General features: G+C 37.3%; 1 pseudogene; it reads left to right on the top strand.

Moving 5' to 3' along the window:
* Positions 1-17,145: 17,145 nt before the first annotated feature.
* Positions 17,146-18,640, top strand: LOC144457674 (uncharacterized; annotated as a pseudogene).
* The last annotated feature ends 237 nt before the right edge of the window (positions 18,641-18,877 follow it).

The raw sequence follows: 18,877 nt of genomic DNA, 5'->3' as shown, positions 1-18,877 counted from the left end.
AGAAGTCATAACGGATTCAATAAGGTTATACTGCTTACATTCTTACATGGGAAGATAACAGCTTTGTCATTATTAGGGCAGTTAGGAGTCTACATAGAGAGCATGGAAGTGAATTGATAATGCTGGGTGAGAAAAAGGAATGCACTAGGAGAAGGGGGAAAGGAGGAAAAGAATGGGGAAAAGTATCTCACATAAAAGAGGCATGCAAGGAAGAGCTTTTACAGTGGAGGAGGAAATGGAGGAGGGGCAATGCTTGAACCTCACTCTCATCAGAATTGGTTCAAAGATGGAAGAATACACACACACTCTTAATAGTGTATAGAAGTCTATCTTACCAAACAGGAAAGTAGGAGGGGAAGAGGATAAAGGAAAGGGGAGATAATACACAGGAATAAGGGAAGAGAGAAAAAGAGAGAGAGAGAGAGAGAGAGAGAGAGAGAGAGAGAGAAAATGGAATGGAGGGAAATGCATAGTTAGTAATCATAATTGTGAATGTCAATGGGATGAACTCACTCATAAAACAGAAGTGGATAGCAGAATGGATTAGAAACCCTAATCCAACAATATGCTGTTTATAAGAACACACTTGAAACAGAGAGACACACACAGTTAAAATAATGGACTAAAGTAGGATCCATTGTGCTTCAGCTAAAGCAAAAAAAAAAAGGCAGGGGTAAAAAGAGGGTTGGAATAATGATCTCAGACAAAGTAAAAGCAAAAATATACCCAATTAAAATAAAATCAAAGAGACTACATTTTGCTAAAAGTTACCATAGACAATGAAGTAATATCAGTACTAAACATAAATGCACCAAATGGCAGACCATCCAAATTCTTAAAGGCACAAATAAGGCAGCCAAAATGAGAAGGAAATCAGGAAACTGTGGGGAGGAGGGCTGGAGTTTTATAGCAAATTTATCTGATAAAGGCCTCATTTCTCAAATATATAAAATTTGTAAAAATAACAGCCTTTCCTCAATTGATAAATGGTCAAAGGATATGGACATGCAATTTTCAGAAGAATAAATCAAAGCTATGAACAGTCATATAAAAATGTTCTAAATCACTACTGATCAGAGAAATGCAAATTAAAACAATTCTTAGGTGCCACTTCACTTACCAGATTGGCTAACATGACAGAAAAGGAAAATGACAAATACTGGAGGTGACATAGAAAAATTGGGACACTAATCCAACGATTTTGTTGACAATGTTGTCCTTTTCAGAATTTCTGCCTTGATCTTCACTGTTCCCATAATAAGAATCTATGGTATGTTTCTTTTTGCTCATGGTATTTGCTTATTTCCTGGCCTTTAAAAAAATTGAGCTCTCCTGATGGGGAGCAGGGGGCACTGATTCAAGCTCCTGGTGTTGGGAGCCTGGGGCCTGGTCACTGGCTTTGTGTGCTGGGACCTCCAATGCTGGCAATTGGAGGCTGTAGGGTTCTGGCAGTATACCTGGTGTTAGGCTGGAATTAGCAACACTAGAACTCTAATGGTAAGGTTGGGTTGTCTGGCCCCTGGAGGTTGCCTGCTCACCCAAGCCTTTCCTTTCACTTTCTTCAGCTCCTTGCAGTATGCTGAGGTGGGGCTTTCTGCTAGCTTGCTGGGACATCTCCCATTCTATACTGCTTCCCCTCCCCCAGGACAAGAGGGTCCTTTCCTGTTAATCTCTCAAGCTTCCTGGGCTATAGGACTGCTGCACTTTTTTCTGGTCTTTTTACTGGTTCAGCTGTTCTAGGGTTTTTCCTGTGGCTATATTTTCTGGGCTTTCAGGGGTTAATGAGGGAAGGTGAAAGCAACTTATTTCTTACTCTGCCATCTTGGCCCTCTAATCCAACCATTTTGGAGAGCAATTTGGAACTGTGCCCATAAAGCTATTAAACTGTGCATTCCCTTTGACCAAGCAATGCTACTACTAAGTCTGTATTCCAAAGAAATTAAAAAAAAAAAAGAGGAAAAGGAGCTGTAAGGTAGATCCAATTTGATACAAGTTCCCAGAATCCATGGCCATAAACAATCTTATGGCACTTGTGTATCATTATGTAACCAAGTTGATGTAAACATTTAAGTTTAGCCTGTAAACACCCCTACTGCACTTGTGCCAGGAGTTTCTGGTTGGCATATGACCTTCTTTGTTTGTTTCTCTATAAATCAAATGAGCAGTGGTCAGTGAATGCAGAATGTGAAAGTAAAAAGCTGTGCTTGTCTCGACCTGCCACCATCGAGGCTTACAGAGATGCTGTAGGAGCTGAGCTCCCCCACCTCCTCCCCAACTTGGTGCCATTGGGAAGAATAAGGTAAATTAACCCCTTAGCATGTCTCCACCGCTATCCTTCTGTCTGCCTGTAACTAGAGTGAACCTGCTAGAGGCTGGAGCTGAGGAAGTCCTGCATTACAGGAGCTATTTGTACAAAAACATTTATAGCAGCTGTTTTTGTGGTGGCAAAGAATTGGAAAATGAACATATGCCCACCAATTGGGGAATGGCTGAACAAATTATGGTCTATAAATGTGATAGAATATTATTGTATTATACAAAATGATGACACGGATGGTTTCAGAAAAATCTGAGCAGACTTGCATAAACTGATGCAAAGTGAAGTGACAAGAAGGAGAACAATTTCTACAATAATAGCAATATTGTAAAGATAAACCTTGAAAGAATTGATAACTCTGATCAACTCAATGACCCACCACAATCCCACAGGAATAGTGATGAAACATGCTTTCCACCTGCAAAGTGAAACATATTTTCTTTTCTTTCCTTTATTTTTTCTAGACATTCTTAAAGCAGAAATTTGTTTTGCATGACTATGAATATTTTTGATATACTTTGTTTTTCTTGCCTTCTCAATAGGTAGGGAAGGGTTCTGGAAGAACGAGAAAGAGAATTTGGAACCAAAAATAAAATAAAACTGAATCAAATAAATAAATAAAAATAGAATAATAAGTTTGGAACATTTTGAGTTTAAGTTACTGGTAAGACATTCAAGTAAAAATATAGTGTAATAAAGTGACAAAAGGTGATAGACAGTTCAGGAAATGGCAAGAGTAGCAGACAGCCAAGCTCTTCCTCCACAATCCTTCCAAAAAGATCTAGAAAACACCAAACCTAGTTCTGATCAGGAAATCTTTCTTTAAAAATTGCAAGGAATCATTTTGTCCAGTCCAGTTTACCAAAGGGAGATAGAGAGGGAAAGATTTGTGGACACTGGGGATGGGATCTGGCTGGGATTTGGGAGGAAGGGCAAGGCATAGTGCATTTCAGTGCACAGGAACTGAAAAAAAAAACCAAGGCTGTGTCCAAGAAAAAGAAGAGTTCCCAGACCCATAACATGAGACCCTGTGAGGGATAGAGGAACAGCTGCCAACTGACAGCTCTGTTGCTCACTACCTAGAGCTAGGTCACAGACCCATGGCAGACTGAGAACCAGATCTGTGTCCAGGGATGATAATCTAGGGGCAAAAGCAATCTCAGGCCTTAGGCTATGTACTGAGCAAGGAACAAGTTAAAGGCAAAGAGTGGTTGCGGCTCTGATGCCAAGAGTGAAGAAAAGATCTTAATTCCAGCCCACAGCCCAGGTCTAAAACCTGTAGTGTAATAAACAGCACAAAAATCCTACACTGAAGGGAACTCTACAATTCTGCCATTCTCAACCTGCAGAGCTTCCTATTTATCTTCTGGAACTTCCAGCAAGGGGCAAGACAACAAGAGTGTTAAGTAGACCCAAACCCAGGTCAGGAATTTGCCAAGCTCAGGTCAGGAATGGCAGTGTATTATGTCCTTAATGAGATCGTTTTGGAAGCAGGTTTGCAGGTCCTCAGTATGGTCTGTCCCTGAGATCCTGAAATAACACACCACTCAATATTCTAGGAAATCAGCGGAAGAAACCAAGAGGACAAAAATTCAACTGAAACATTTTCTACCCAAGCCCCCAAAAGTGCACACAGCACAGCACTAACACAAAGGTCAAAGTCAAGAAGCAGACTGGAAAAATGAGCAGAAAACAAAAACAAAAACCACAATAAAAAACTATGCTCAAGACGCAAACCCAGAAGAATAAAATTTATTCAAAAGCATTTATAAGGAAATCCTCACAGAAAAATATAGCTTGTGCACAAGTCCAACCAAAATTCCTAAAAGAGATGAAGCAGGAGTTTAAAGACAGAGAGAAAGCTTTCTAAATGATGTTTAAAACCAAATGAGAATGCTAGATGAAAAACTGGGAAAAGAAATGAGAGTTGTGGAAGAAAGATTTGGGGAAAAATTAATATATTGAAACAAAGGATATAAAACCTTACCCAAGGGGGAAAAATTCCCTGAAAATTAGAATTGATGAAATAGCAGATGACTCCACAAAACAACAAAAAATATTAAAGTCAAAAGATTGAAAAATAAGAGCTCTCATAGACATCTCATAGCAAAGGCTAGGAAAGGCTAGAAAACAGATTGAAGAAAGTTCGTTTAAGAACCAATGGACTGCCTGAAAGCTATGACACCCCAAACACAAAAAAGGCAGATATATGTCAAGAAATCAAAATCAACAACAACAAACAATAAACAAAACTTGTCCAAATCTCTTAGAGCCACAGGACAAAGTAGAAAAAGAAAATCTCCCAGTCACCTCCCAAAAGAAATTAAAAAAAAAAAAATAAAGCCTCTAGAAATATTACAGCCAAAATCCAAAGCTCCTAGCTCAAGAAAAAAAAAATAAGCAACCAGAAAGAAAGAATTTAAATACCAAGGAGCTTCAGTGAGGATCACACAAGATTTAGCAGCCATCACTATAAAGAAACAGTGGGTTGAAAATACCATATTCCAGAAGGCAAAAGATATAGGCTTACAATCAAGAATAATTTAACCAGCAAAGCTGAGTATAATTCTGCAAGTAGAAAAGTAGACCTTTAATGAAAAAGGATTCTTGGGCTTTCGTAGTGAAAAGACCAGATCTGAAAAGAAACCTTTAAATACAAACATAAGAATCAAAAGAAAGATTAAAAAGTTAAACATGAGTGAGCAATTTTAAGAAATTGAACAAGAAGATAATACACATAATCTTCTTAGAACTCTATCATCATTAGGGGTCATAAAGAAAGTCTTATTGGAGCAGCTAAGTGGTGCAGTGGATGGAGCACCAACCCTGGAGTCAGGAGGACCTGAGTTCAAATCCAACCTCAGACACATAACACTAGCTGTGTGACTGGGCAAGTCATTTAACCCCAATTGCCACACACACATACACAAACACACACACATACACACACACACACAGAGTTTTATTAAACAGAGGACTCCTGGGATAGTTCTGTTATGATTATCTTAAAATAAAGAATAAAAAGGGAGGGAAGAGAAAAATAAGATGAAGGAAATACCCAATTAGCAGTTATAACTGGGAATGTGAATGGGATAAATTCACCCACAAAACAGAAAAGGAAAGCAGAATGGATTAGAAACCAGAATCCAATTATAGGCTGTTTATAGAAAAATGCAACTTCAAACAGAAAGATGCACATAAAATTAAAATAATGGGCTAAAGCAAAATCTAAATCCTGCTTCCACTGAGTAAAAAAGGAAGAGGCTGCAATCACAATCTCAGACAAGGCAACAGTAAAAAACAGACTTAATTAAAAGAGATAAATAGAGAAACTACATTTTGCTGAAAAGTATGTAGACACCAAATGGCCTAGCATCTAAAATGCTTAAAATGAAAGTTAAAGGAGTTCTTAGAAGAAATAGTAAAATTATAATCTTCAATTTACCCCCTCTCAAACCTAGAAAAAAATCTAATTAAAAGGTAAACAAAAAAGTGAAAGATCTGCATGGAATTTTTTAAAGGTTAGATATGATAGACCTCTGAAGAAAAGTGAACTGGAACAGAAAGGAGTGCACATATCTCTTAGCTATAAACAGCATCTTAACAAAAATTGACCATGTAATCAAGGCATAAAATCATTATAAACGAATACAGAAAAATTAAACTCATATTTTATAAACCATAGTGTAATAAAAGTATAAAATATAATAAAGAACACTGATGAAATTATTAAAATTAACTAGAGACTAAATAACTTAATCTTGTAGAATACATAGATTAAAATTATGAAAATAATAATTTCATTAAAGGTAATGACAATGAGATAACATATCAAAAATTTTGAAATGCAGCCAAAGCAGTCCTTGGAGGGAATTTTATATATGTAAACACTTGCATCAATAAAAGAAAGGTAAACCTTATATAAACTAACTTTTAAAAAATAAAGGAAAAAAACTGCATTCCCAGTATCAAAAATGAAAAAAGTTAATTCACAACTAATGGAGAATAAGTACATTGCTAAGAATTATTTTACACAATTATATGCTAATAAACTGATAATCTAAATGAAATGAATAAACAATTACAAACATATAAAATTCCCAGATTAGCAAAATAAGAAATAGAGGGCTTAAATTATTCAATCTTAGGGGCAGCTAGGTGGTGCAGTGGATAGAGCCCCAGCCTCGACCTCAGACACTTGACACTTACTAGCTGTGTGACCCTGGGCAAGTCACTTAACCCCAATTGCTTCACACAAAAAATAAATAAATAAATAAATAAATAAATAAATAAATAAACAGATTATTCAATCTTAGAAAAAGGAATTGAATAAGCCATGAATGAATTCCCAAAGAAAAAAACCCAATACTAAATGGATTTACAATCAACTTTTATCAAACATGTAAAGAACTATTTATTCCAATGTTACAGAAATCATTTGAAAAAATAGGAAAAGAAGAGATCCTAACCAAAGTCCTTCTATGAAACAAATGTCATCTTGATGGTTTCAGAAAAACCTGGTAAGACTTATATGAACTGATGCAAAGTGAAGTGAGTAGAACCAGAAAAATTTGTACAGTAACAACAATAATGTAAAGGCAAACAATTTGGAAAGACTTAAGAATTCTGATCAACACAATGATTGGCCATAATTCCAAAGGCTTCATGATGAAACATACTGCCCACCTCATGATAGGAAGCTGACAGACTTAGGATGCTGATTGAGAAATAATTTTTTTAAACGTAGTATGGAAATTTGTTTTGCTTGACTATACATTTGCAAAGGGTTATTTTCTTGCTTTCTTAATGGAGACTGGGGAGAGGAGGTGGGAGAGAAGAAAAAAAAGAAATCTTCACTTGAATATCAAATAAAATTTAATTTAAGAAATATGTAGCAAGGCAGTTATAGATATAGCTCCACAGCTCTGAACTGGAAATATAGATCAAATGAGATAATATACATAGCCTTTATAATCACTGGGAACCTTTATGCTTGTACTGACAAGTCATGGCTCCCAGGACAAGACTAACCTACCTATCTCTCTCAAGGTCCTAGAATACCCCTGAGGGAAAGTCGGGTTCTTTAATGCCATCAGCTAGAGGTTCCATTCTGGAGTGTTCTCCCCTAAAATAAATCGCCAATGGTTAGTGGAATTGTGAATCTATTTGGGGGGAAGTTTGGGGTGTAAAAAAAAATTTCCTTGCAAGAGTGAGGATTCTGTTGAGATTACATAACATTAATTTGTAGTAGAGCCAGTCAGCACAGTTTCAGTATTTTCTCCAGCTTCATTCAACACCACAAAAACAAGAGAGAACACAGCAGATGATGAGGAAAATCCAAGGCTAGGTCTGAGCAGGGCAAGATCAGTCATCTGACAAGGGAGCAAAGGACTGGAGAGAAGATAGTGTCAAACTGAATTGGTTCACCAAAGGAATTATTTTAAACCATTTTACTACTTCAGTAATTCAACAACTTTTACATCATTTACAAACCTTAATTTTCCTATTGCTACTGTAAGATCCTTCTTCAAAAACTATTAAGTTGATACATTATGAAAGGGACTGAATATTCCTGATATGAAAAAACAGAAGGTAAAAAATAAGTTACACTTATATGGATAAGTAATAGTATACAGGTTCTTCTTCCTCAGGCAAATAAAGTAATTGGTGCAGTTTGTTTTGTTGTGTGCCTGAAGACAACAAAATACATTATTTTTACAGGATACCTGATCATCTTAACTTTCAGTGCTCACAATGAACATAAGTAAAAAAGCCATCATTCAGTCTGCCAAAAAAAAAAAAACAAACATTGATTTTAAGAGCTAGGGAAAGGGCAGATCAGGGGAGGTGGCAGACAGAAGCAAAACACTGGTGAGGAGAGAAAGGGTGAAAGGAGAGAGGATAAACAGAAGGAAAATAGAATGGAGGGAAAAACATAACTGTAATCATAACTGTGAATATGAATGGGATGAACGCTTCTATAAAATAGAAACAGATAGCAGAGTGGATCAAAAACCACAATCCTACAATATATTTTTTACAAAAAACACACTTGAAGCAGAGAGACACACACACTGTAAAGGTAAAGGGCTGTAGCAGAATCTATTATGCTTCAGATGAAGTAAAAAAAAAAAAGCAGGGGTAACAATCCTGATTTCAGACAAAGTAAAAGCAAAAATATACCTAATTAAAAGAGATAAGGAAAGAAACTACATCTTGCTAAAAGGTACCATAGACAATGAAGTATTATCAATACTAAACATATGTGCACCAAGTGATATAGCATCCAAATTCTTAGAGGTTAAGTGAGTTACAGAAATAGACAACAAAACTATACTAGTGGGGGACCTCAACTGTCCCCTCTTAGAACTTGATAAATCCAACCAAAAAAATAAACAAGAAAGAAACTAAGGAGAAAAATAGACTATTAGAAAAGTTAGATATGACAGATGTTTAGACAAAACTGAATAGGAACAGAAGGGAATATACCTTTTTCTCAGTAGCACATGGCACCTACACAAAAACTGACCATGTATTAGGGCATAAAAACCTCAAAATCAAATGTAGAAAGGCAGAAATATTAAATGTATTCTTTTCAGATCATAATGCAATAAAAATTACATTCAACAAAGAGTAGTAGAAGAATAGATTAAAAATTAATTGGAAAATAAATAATCTAATTCTAAAGAATAAGTAGGCCAAAAAACAAATCATAGAAACAATCAATAATTTCATTAAAGAGAATCACAACATTGAGACAACATCCCAAAATTTATGGGATGCAGCGAAAGCAGTACTTAGGGGAAAGTTTATTCTTCTAAATTCTTATATCAACAAAATAGAAAAAGAACAAATTAAAAATCCCCAACTGAGCACCTAATTGCAAATCCTGAAAATCAAAGGTAAGATTAAAAAAATTGAAAGTAAAAAAAAAACTATTGAGCTAATAAACAAATCTAAGGGCTGGTTTTATAAAAACAATAGATAAGACATTGGTTTATTTGATTTAAAAATAAGAAAGAAGAGAACCAAATATTCATTATCAAACATGGAAAGGGTAAAATCACCACCAATTAAGAAATTAAAACAATTATTAGGAAATATTTTTGCCTAATTATATGCCAATAAATCTGACAATCTGAGTGAAATAGATGAATATTTATAAAAATGTAAATTATCCCGATTAACAGATCAGGAAATAGAATGCCTAAATAATTGCGTCTTAGGAGGAAAAAATTGAACAAGCCATCAATGAACTCCCCAAGAAAAAATCCCTAGGGCCAGATGAGTTCACAAGTGAATTCTACCAAACATTTAAAGAGCAATTAATTTCAATACTACATAAACTATTTAGAAAAAATAGGTGAAGGAGTCCTGCCAACCTCCTTTTATGACACAAATATGGTGCTGATACCTAAACCAGGAAGAACTAAAACAGAGAAAGAAAATTACAGATAAATTTCCCTAAAGGATATTGATGCAAAAATTTTGAACAGTATACTAGCTAGGTGATTACAGCAACATATCACAAGAATTATACACTATGCCCAGGTGGGATTTATACCAGGAATGCAGGGTTCATTTAATACTAGGAAAACTACAAACATAATTGACCCTATCAATAACAAAACCAACAGAAAGCATATGATTATTTCAATAGATGCTGAAAAAGCTTTTGACAAAATACAGCACCCATTCCTATTAAAAAACACAAGAGAGCATAGTAATAAAGGGAGTGTTCCTTAAAATGATAAGCAAAATCTATCTAAAACCACCAGCAAACATTATCTGTAATGGGGATAAGCTAGAAACCTTCCCAATGAGATCAGGGGTGGAGCAAGAATGCCCATTATCATGACTATTATTCAGTATAGTACTAGAAATGTTAACTATAGCAATAAGAGAAGAAAAAGAAATCAAAGGAATTAGAATAGGCAATAAGGAAACAAAACTATTACTCTGCAGATGATATGATAGTATACTTAGAGAATCCTAGAGGATCAACTAAAAAACTACTTGAAATAAACAACTGTAGCAAAGTTGCAGTATATAAGATAAACCCACATAAATCATCAGCATTTCTCTATATGACCAATAAAGCCCAGCATCAAGAAATAGAAAGAAAAATTCCATTCAAAATAACTGTAAATAATATAAAATACTTGAGAGTCTACCTGTTGAGACAAACCCAGGAACTATATGAACACAATTACAAAACATTTTTCACACAAATAAAGTCAGATCTAAACAACTGGAAAAACATCAACTGCTCATGGGTAGGCTCATGAGTCAATATAATAAAAAATTACATTCTGCCCAAATTAATTTACTTATTCAGTGCCATACCAATTAAACTACTAAAGAAAATTATTTGATAGAGATAGAAAGATTGCAACAAAATTCATCTGGAAGAACAAAATGTCGAGAATATCAAGGAAATTAATGAAAAAAATACAGAGAAAGGTGGCCTTGCAATATCAGATCTCAAACTATATTATAAAGCAGTAATCATCAAAACTATTTGGTACTGATTAAGAAATAAAGTGGTGGATCAGTGGAACAGATTAGGTATCCAAGACACAGTAATCAATGACCATAGTAACTAGTGTTTGATAAACCCAAATCCCCAGCCTTTGGGATAAGAACTCACTATTTGACAAAAACTGCTGGGAAAATTAGAAAACAATGGGACACAAACTAGTTATAGACCACTGTCTCACACCATATACCAAGATAAGGTCAAAATGGGCACCTGATTTAGACATAAAGGATGACACCATGAGCAAATTAGGAGATCAAGAAATAGTCTACCAGATCTTTGGGGAAGGGAAGAATTAATGACCAAACAAGAGATAGAGAGCATTATATGATGTAAAATAGATAATTTTGATTATATGGAAATAAAAACCTTTTGTACAAACAAAACCAATGCAACCAAGATTAGGAGGAAGGCAGAAAACTGGGAAACAATCATTACAGTAAGTGTCTCTGATAAAGGCCTTATTTCTTAAATATATAGAGAACTGAGTTAAATTCATAAGAATACAAGCCATTTCCCAATTGATAAATGGTGAAAGGATATGAACAGGCAGTTTTCAGACAAAGAAATCAAAGCCATCTATCAGCATATGAAGAAGTGCTTTAAATCACTTTTGATTAGAGAAACGCAAATTGAAACAACTCTGAAATACCAGCTCACACCTATCAGATTGGCTAATATGACAAAAAAGGAAAATGATGAATGTTGGAGAGGGTATGAGAAAATTGGGACATTAATGCATTGTTGGAGTTGTGAACTGATCTAACCATTCTGGAGAATAATTTGGAACTATACCCAAAGGGCAACCAAACTGTGCACACCCTATGATCCCGCAATACCAGTACTAGGTCTGTATCCCAAATAGATCATAAAAAAGGGAAAAGAACCTACATGCAAAAAATGTTTACAGCAGGCCTTTTCATGGTAGCAAAATATTGGAAGTTGAGGGGATACCCATCAGTTGGGGAATGGCTGAACAAGCTGTGGCGTATGAATGTAATGGAATACTGTTGTGCTATAAGAAATGATGAACAGGCAGATTTCAGAAAAAAAAACTTGGAAAGACTTGCACAAACTGATGCAAAGTGAAATAAGCACAACCAGGAAAACACTGTACACAGTATCAGCAACGTTGTGTGATGATCAGTTACAGATGACTCAGCTCTTCTCAGCAACATAGCAATCCAAGACAAGCACAAAGGACTCACAAAGGAAAATGCTGTCCACATTCAGATAAAGAACTGAGGGACTCTGAACGCATATCAAAGCATTTTTTTCACTTACTTTATTCTTTTTCATGTTTTTTTTTTATCTGTTTCTTCTTTTACAACTGTGACTAATATGGAAATATGTTTTACATGATAGTACATGTATAACTATATCAAACTGCCTACCATTTTCAGAAGAGGGGGGAGGGGGAGGGAGGGAGAGAGGGAGGGAGGGAGAAAAATTTGGAACTCAAAATCTTATAAAATTAATGCTGGAAATTGTCCTTAGATGTAATTAGAGGGAAAAATACTATTTTTTTTTTAAAAAAAGAGCTGGAGATACAAAGAAAACCAAAAATAACTCCTGCCCTCAAGGAGCTTATATTCTAGTAGAGGAGAAAATATATATACACAACCAGGTACATGCAAGATACATACAGAGTAAGTCAAAGTTAATCTCTGAGGAGAAAGCTCTACCTGCCAAGAGGACCAGGAAAGGCCTCCTATAGAAGGTGGCATTTGAAGGAATGAATAAAACATTTATTAAATGCTTACTATACACAAAGCACTATGCTTAAGTGCTGGGAATATAAAAAGAAGAGTAAGATAGTCTTTGCTCTCAAGAGGTTCACATTCTGATGAAGGAGAGACATTTACGGAAGGTTTCAATTGTAAATCTGCTAGAAAGACCCCATGGTCCTCAGAATATAGTGGCAAAAAAGACGCTAATGTCTCTTCTATGTCATTTCCAAAGATAAAAGAGTATCAGTTGCTGGTGTTGAACTATTTAATGGTGCCAAGGACTGTGGTGCCATGAACTTTCTTTCTGGGTCTTCAGTAACTGTGGCTATTGCACCCACACCAAGTCCAAACAGGAACAGTTGTGCGACTACATCTATCTCCATGGGGGTTGCTGAGGACACTGGGCTGGAAATAGTGATATTCCCAAGGCTCTTAGGTTCGTTTGAGATCCTGGGCTGTTCCCATCAGGGTCTGATGGGTGATAGTGATTAAAATGGTGGTGGTTTGACTTGCCTGGCACATCATGCCTCCTCTCTCTGTCTCTCTCTGTCTGTCTGTCTGTCTGTCTGTCTCTCTGTGTCATTACTTCAGCTAGGCTGGCTTGCCTGCCCTTTTTGTGAATTTAATTTTAATTTGGTCTTGAAGAAAGCCAGGAATTCTAAGAGGAGGAAAGACAGCATTCTAGGCATGAGCGACAGCCAATGGAAAGGCATGGAGATGGGAGATAAAAGTTTCATGTGTAAGAAAGAGCAAGTAGACCGATGTGACTTGGCCAGAGATTATGTTAAATGAAGGATATAAGGAGACTGGAGGAGCAGAAAGGGACCAGGTTGTGAAATCTTTAAAAAGCAAGCAGATGAGTTTATATAATGGTAACTAACATTTACATGGTACTTTACGGTTTGCAAGGCACTTTACAAATGTTATCTCAATTTATCCTCACTATAGTCATGGAGAGTGGGACACGACTGAAACAAACAAATAACGACTTCCCATTTAATATTAGTGCTTTCCATGTAAGATTGTCTCCAATTTATTCTGTCTATATCTCGTTCATAAATAGTTGTTATATGTAGGTTTCCCATTAGACTCCTTGAGAGCAGGGACTAGTTTTTGCCTTTCTTTGTCCCCGAAGCGTAACACAGTGCCTGACACAAAGTAAGTGTTTAATAAATGCTAATTGACTTGACTTGAAGAAGTTTGAAAATGGGGTAAAACAAAAATCCTGGGAGGTAGGTGCTATTATTATCCTCATTTTACAGAAAAACTGAGACATAAAGAGGCTAAGCAATTTATCCAGGGTCACATAGCTAGTAAGGGTATAAGGCTGGACTTGAACTCAGGTTTTCTTGACTCCAGATCCAGTGTTCTATCCACTATGCCACCTAGCTACCTCATAATATTCCACCCTAGAAGTAATAGAGAGCCACCTATTGAATAACAGAAGCTTATATATTATGCATCAATCTGCCATAGAGTATTAAGAAGTAGAATCTATCTTTCAAACCAAATCAGCATATACTTTAATACTCAGTGACTGTGATGCAAAGGTGGGCATAAGAAGATGGTGAAAAAAAAATTTAGAAAATATAGTTCAGGATTAAGAAATGAAAGCAGCCATATAGCCTTATAGATTGCTCAAAAACCTCATACCTGCTTCTTTGAGAGAGAGAGTTGGATGTGGTGAGCACTGAACATCATCAAACACACAAATTTAAGTTAGTCAACTTACCTTAATGAATAGAAATTTATTTATTACCAACATGGGAATAATTTCAAAAACTAGCTCCCCCTATGTAGTCAAGTCATTGACTAGTTAGAGCAAAGGTCAACAAGTATACCAAATATACCCTCCCTTCTCTCCTCTGGCACTGCTACCACTCTAGTATAGGCCCTCATCAGCTCATGCCTGAATGATGGCAATAGTCTGCTCATGGGTCTGCCTGCCTCAGGTCTCTCCCTGCTCCAACCCATCCATCTTCCATTCAGATATTAAAGTGACTTTCCTAAAGCACAGGCTCATTCATGAGGAGGGACTCAATAAACTCCAGTGGCTTCCTATTGCCTCCACGAACAAATACAAATTACTCTGTTTGGCATTCAAAGCCCTTCATAACCTAACACTCTCCTATCTTTCCAGTCTTCTTACATGCTTCCTTCCCACAAGCACCCTTCAATCCAGTGACACTGGCTTCCTGGCTATTCCACAAACCTGACACTCCATCTCTCCTCTCTGAGCATTATTTTCTCTGGCTGCTCCACAGGCCTGGAATGCTCTCCCTCCTCCATTTGGACTTCTGACTTTCTTGGCTTTCTTTAAATTCCAACTCAAATTCCACCTTTCCCCAACCCCTCTTACTTCCAGTGCTTTCTTTCTATTAATCATTTCCTAACTACCCTCTATACAGTTTGCTTTGTATATATTTGTTTTCTCCCCCATTAGACTGTAAATAAGCTCCTTGAGGTGGGGACTGTCTTTTGCTTTTTTTTTTTTAATTCCCCAGTACATAGCACAGTGCTTGACACACAGTAGATGCTTAATAAATGTTTCTTTATTGATTAATAACCATTGTGCCTTAGAGAAGTTTAATTATGGAAAATAACCTCAGTCAGCAAATATAAGATTTCTCTGTCATGAGGAGAAACGAGGCAACTACAAAAAACAGCTTTGGAAAACATTCTCAAGGTGGATAAATTATACAGTTTTGTTTTACCATTCATATCTAACCAGCAGGGGGAGCTCTGGAGTCAATTCTGAGTTCTCTGGCTCAGAATTGATGGTTTAAAGCCCTTCTAGCGTTACTGTGGCAAGCAGACTTGGCCAGCCTCAAAATCGGCAGGTTCCCCCTAAGACAACAGCTCTTAACCTTTTTGTGTGATGGACCCCTTTAGTAGTCTGAGTCTCAGAATGTTTTTTAAATGCACAAAACAAAATGTACAAGATTACAGAGAAAATAAATTCTTTTGAAATAAGTATAAATTTTTTTTTAAGTTTGTGTACCACAGATTAAGAATTCTTGACCTAAAGGCTATTCTTTCAAGCTACAGCATGGTATATTTCAAAGGGAGTGGACGTTCTCAGGGTATTTGATTTTTCTCAGCTTGTGTTTTCTAAGATTATCGTTCTTTGGCCCCTGGTACTTCCCATTTGGGGTGGTTAGGTGGTGGAGTCAGGAAGACCCATCTTCCCAAATTCATATACAGCCTCAGACACTTACTAACTATGTGACCCTGGAAATGTCACTGAACCCTGTTTGCCTCAGTTTCCTCATTTGTAAAATGAGCTGGAGAAGGAAATGGGAAACCACTCTGGTATCTTTGCCAAGTAAACCCCAAATGGGGTCATGAAGAGTTGGACATGACTAAAAGGACTGAACAAGTTCCGATTTAATGCCAGCACCTTCCCTCTAAGATTATGTCCAATTTATCCTGTCTATATCTTGTTTGTAAATAATTGTTATATGTTGTCTTCCCATTAGACCATGAGTTCCTTGAGAGCAGGAACTAGTTTTTGATTTTTTTTGTTCCCAGAGCTTAGCACAGTGCCTAACACATAGTAGGTGCTTAATAAATGGAGTAAAACAATAGGTTACTTTAAAAAGAACCATAACCAGCAATCTACCAGAAACAACTCTTAAAAAGTGCTCAAAAAGACAATGCTTATGCCTTTCTGGAGTGATTCTGGAGTGAGGATATGGATGATATTCAAAATGTACCCAGGCTGATTTGCCATGGATGGGAAATTTTAAATTCTGGGCTAATTTAACAGGGGACTAGCCAAAAGGATTCCTATTAGTTGCATATGCATAACACTGGAATATTTATTTCAAAAGGCATAATTATAAAACTCCCCCAATACAAGTGAGGCATAATCCTCCTCCCCCCCTTACACCTCAGTCCCTGGGGAGAGGAAAGGGATTAAGTTCACACTTTAACTCAGTTCCCTTAGAACAAAATCCCAGTTCCAAGTCCAAAGCCCTGATCAGGCTCAGCTGTAAAGCACCCTGGCTTCTCAAGGCTTCCATGCACACTACCCTGCCTACCATTCAGGCTCTGAGGTTTCCATGGCTCAAATTCCTGGTTACCATGGGAATCACCTCTGACATCTGCAGCTGGTCCCTGTTGTGCATATTCTTTCCTGCCTTAGATGAAGAAGTATTGGAGATGGATTGTACTAGACCAGGATCTTGTGAGCTTTGAAAGGTCAGAAAAACAAGCTGCCTGAGTTCCAATATCAGGAATCTATGCCAGAGTTTGCAGGCAGCCTATCCTGGTAAGGAGTGAAGTCCTCAGCTACCTACTTGACCCAACACAGTATTGGATTGAAAGCAGCCAAGAAGAAGTAATTCATCCTTGGGATATGCTGAATTTGGAAGTGAATTTGGTCAGGGCAAATACTTTATAGCAACTGCTTTAGTTTTGATCATTTTCTCCCCAGGCACCAAAGTGGTATAGGGTGCCCTGACTATCAGGAAGAAATGTTTACATTTCTTATAAGAGAATGTATATTTTCCTATTAACTATCTTTGTAAAAGCTAGTTGACATTAACCAGTTGACCATGTCATCCCCCTACTCTATATACTCCAGTGGCTCTTTATCACCTGTAAGATCAAATTTTAAAAATCCTCTGGCATTCAAAGCTCTTTATAACCTAGCCCTCTCCTACCTTTCCAGTCTTCTCACACATTACTCCTCACCTAGCACACTTTCATCCAATGACACTGTCCTTCTGGCTGTTCTGCAAAACAAGAGTCTCCTCACTCTGGATATTTTCTCTGATTGTCTCCCATGCCTGAAATGCTCTCCTGCCTCATCTCTGTCTACTGGCTTCATTCAAGTCACTACTAAAATCCCATCTTTTATAGGAAGACTTCTCCAACTTCTCTCAATTTGTGCCTTCCCCCATTAATTATTTCCTATTTATCCCAAATATAGCTAGTTTGTATATATTAGCTTATCTCTCCCACTAGATTTTGAGCTCCTTAAGAGCAGGGACTGTCAATTTTGCCTCTTTTTTTATAACCAGAGCTTCGCACAGTGAGCCTAGTACACAGTAGACAGTTAAATGTTTATAGACTGACTGATCCTAGGGCACTAATCATTAGTAACTGATACCGGAGAAAACATGCCAGAATGAGACCTCAAGCAAATAGTATTAGAAAGATACCCCCAGGCTCTTCCTTCCTTTCAAGCCAAGACAGACTTGGTAGCCAGCCACCCTGAAGCCTTCCAAGCTAGAACCTGCTTTGACCTCTGACTCACCCATGAGCAGTTAAAAAAAAAAAAGGTGGCACAGAGAAAAAATGCATTTATATTTAACACATTTCAGCTGGATGTTCTTCCTAGTGAATTTCATAAGAACCCATATTCCATTGGAAATGAACTTGCTAACTGCTTCAGTATTCCTCAGTCTAGACTATAGAATTGGTTTCAAAACCAAAGAGCCAAACAATCAAGACAACTGAAAGAAAAAGAAGATTTTAATTTCCCTGGGGAACTCCAAGGCCAAGGAGAACAGAGCTTTGGTTCATGGCACAAAAAATCATCAGAATCCAACTCCCAGCCCAGGTCTACAGAAGAGTCTTCAGATACCCATTGGCCACATAGATCCAGCTTTCCCTCACCTAAGATGACAAATGTGAACCTTGGGAAAAGTGTTGGCTTCCCAGGGATGTAACTATAGCCTGAGCCCTGTTGAAGGAAACTTCTATGAGTCCAGGAGCCTGACTTCAGCCCCTTACCCTGACTATGAGGTCTCATCCCTCTTTCAAGCCACAGTCCTAGGTAGGGCACATCCAGAGCACACATACCACCCCCTCCAGTCCCTGAATAGAGGACAACAACTGGAGAAATAACTTTAGCTCGAGTACTTCCAATAGCTTCATGCGCAGTCTAGGAATATCTAAAGTACCTTTAATAGCATCCAGTTCCAGTAGCAGCTGCCACTCCCCAGCCCACCAGATACTATTTGCAGTGCCTCAATATCCCTGACCACAGAAGCAGCAAGAACAGATGAATTGTTCCCCAGTCTGACGTTGCAGGAATGTCTGTAGCCATTCAGTATTTCTGATGAGGTGATTGGACTCCAGCACAAAGACCACACCTCCGGCAGTAGCCCATGAGTGGATCCCAGTGAGGCAAACTCTCTCTCCCTGTTACAAGAACAAGCTGACCTCTGCAGAACTTCCTTTGTATAAACAGAACTATCTTGTCCCAACAGAACTATCACATACTGACTCCCACAGTTACCAAATACATTCCAGAGGTCGAGTTATAGACTTCAACTCCCC

This window comes from Phascolarctos cinereus, unplaced genomic scaffold (assembly GCF_003287225.1).
Source record: "Phascolarctos cinereus isolate Bilbo 61053 unplaced genomic scaffold, phaCin_HiC Scaffold_5;HRSCAF=322, whole genome shotgun sequence".
NCBI lineage: Eukaryota > Metazoa > Chordata > Mammalia > Diprotodontia > Phascolarctidae > Phascolarctos > Phascolarctos cinereus.
Note: the sequence above shows the minus strand (reverse complement) of the source record. Positions and strands in the feature narration are given on the sequence as shown.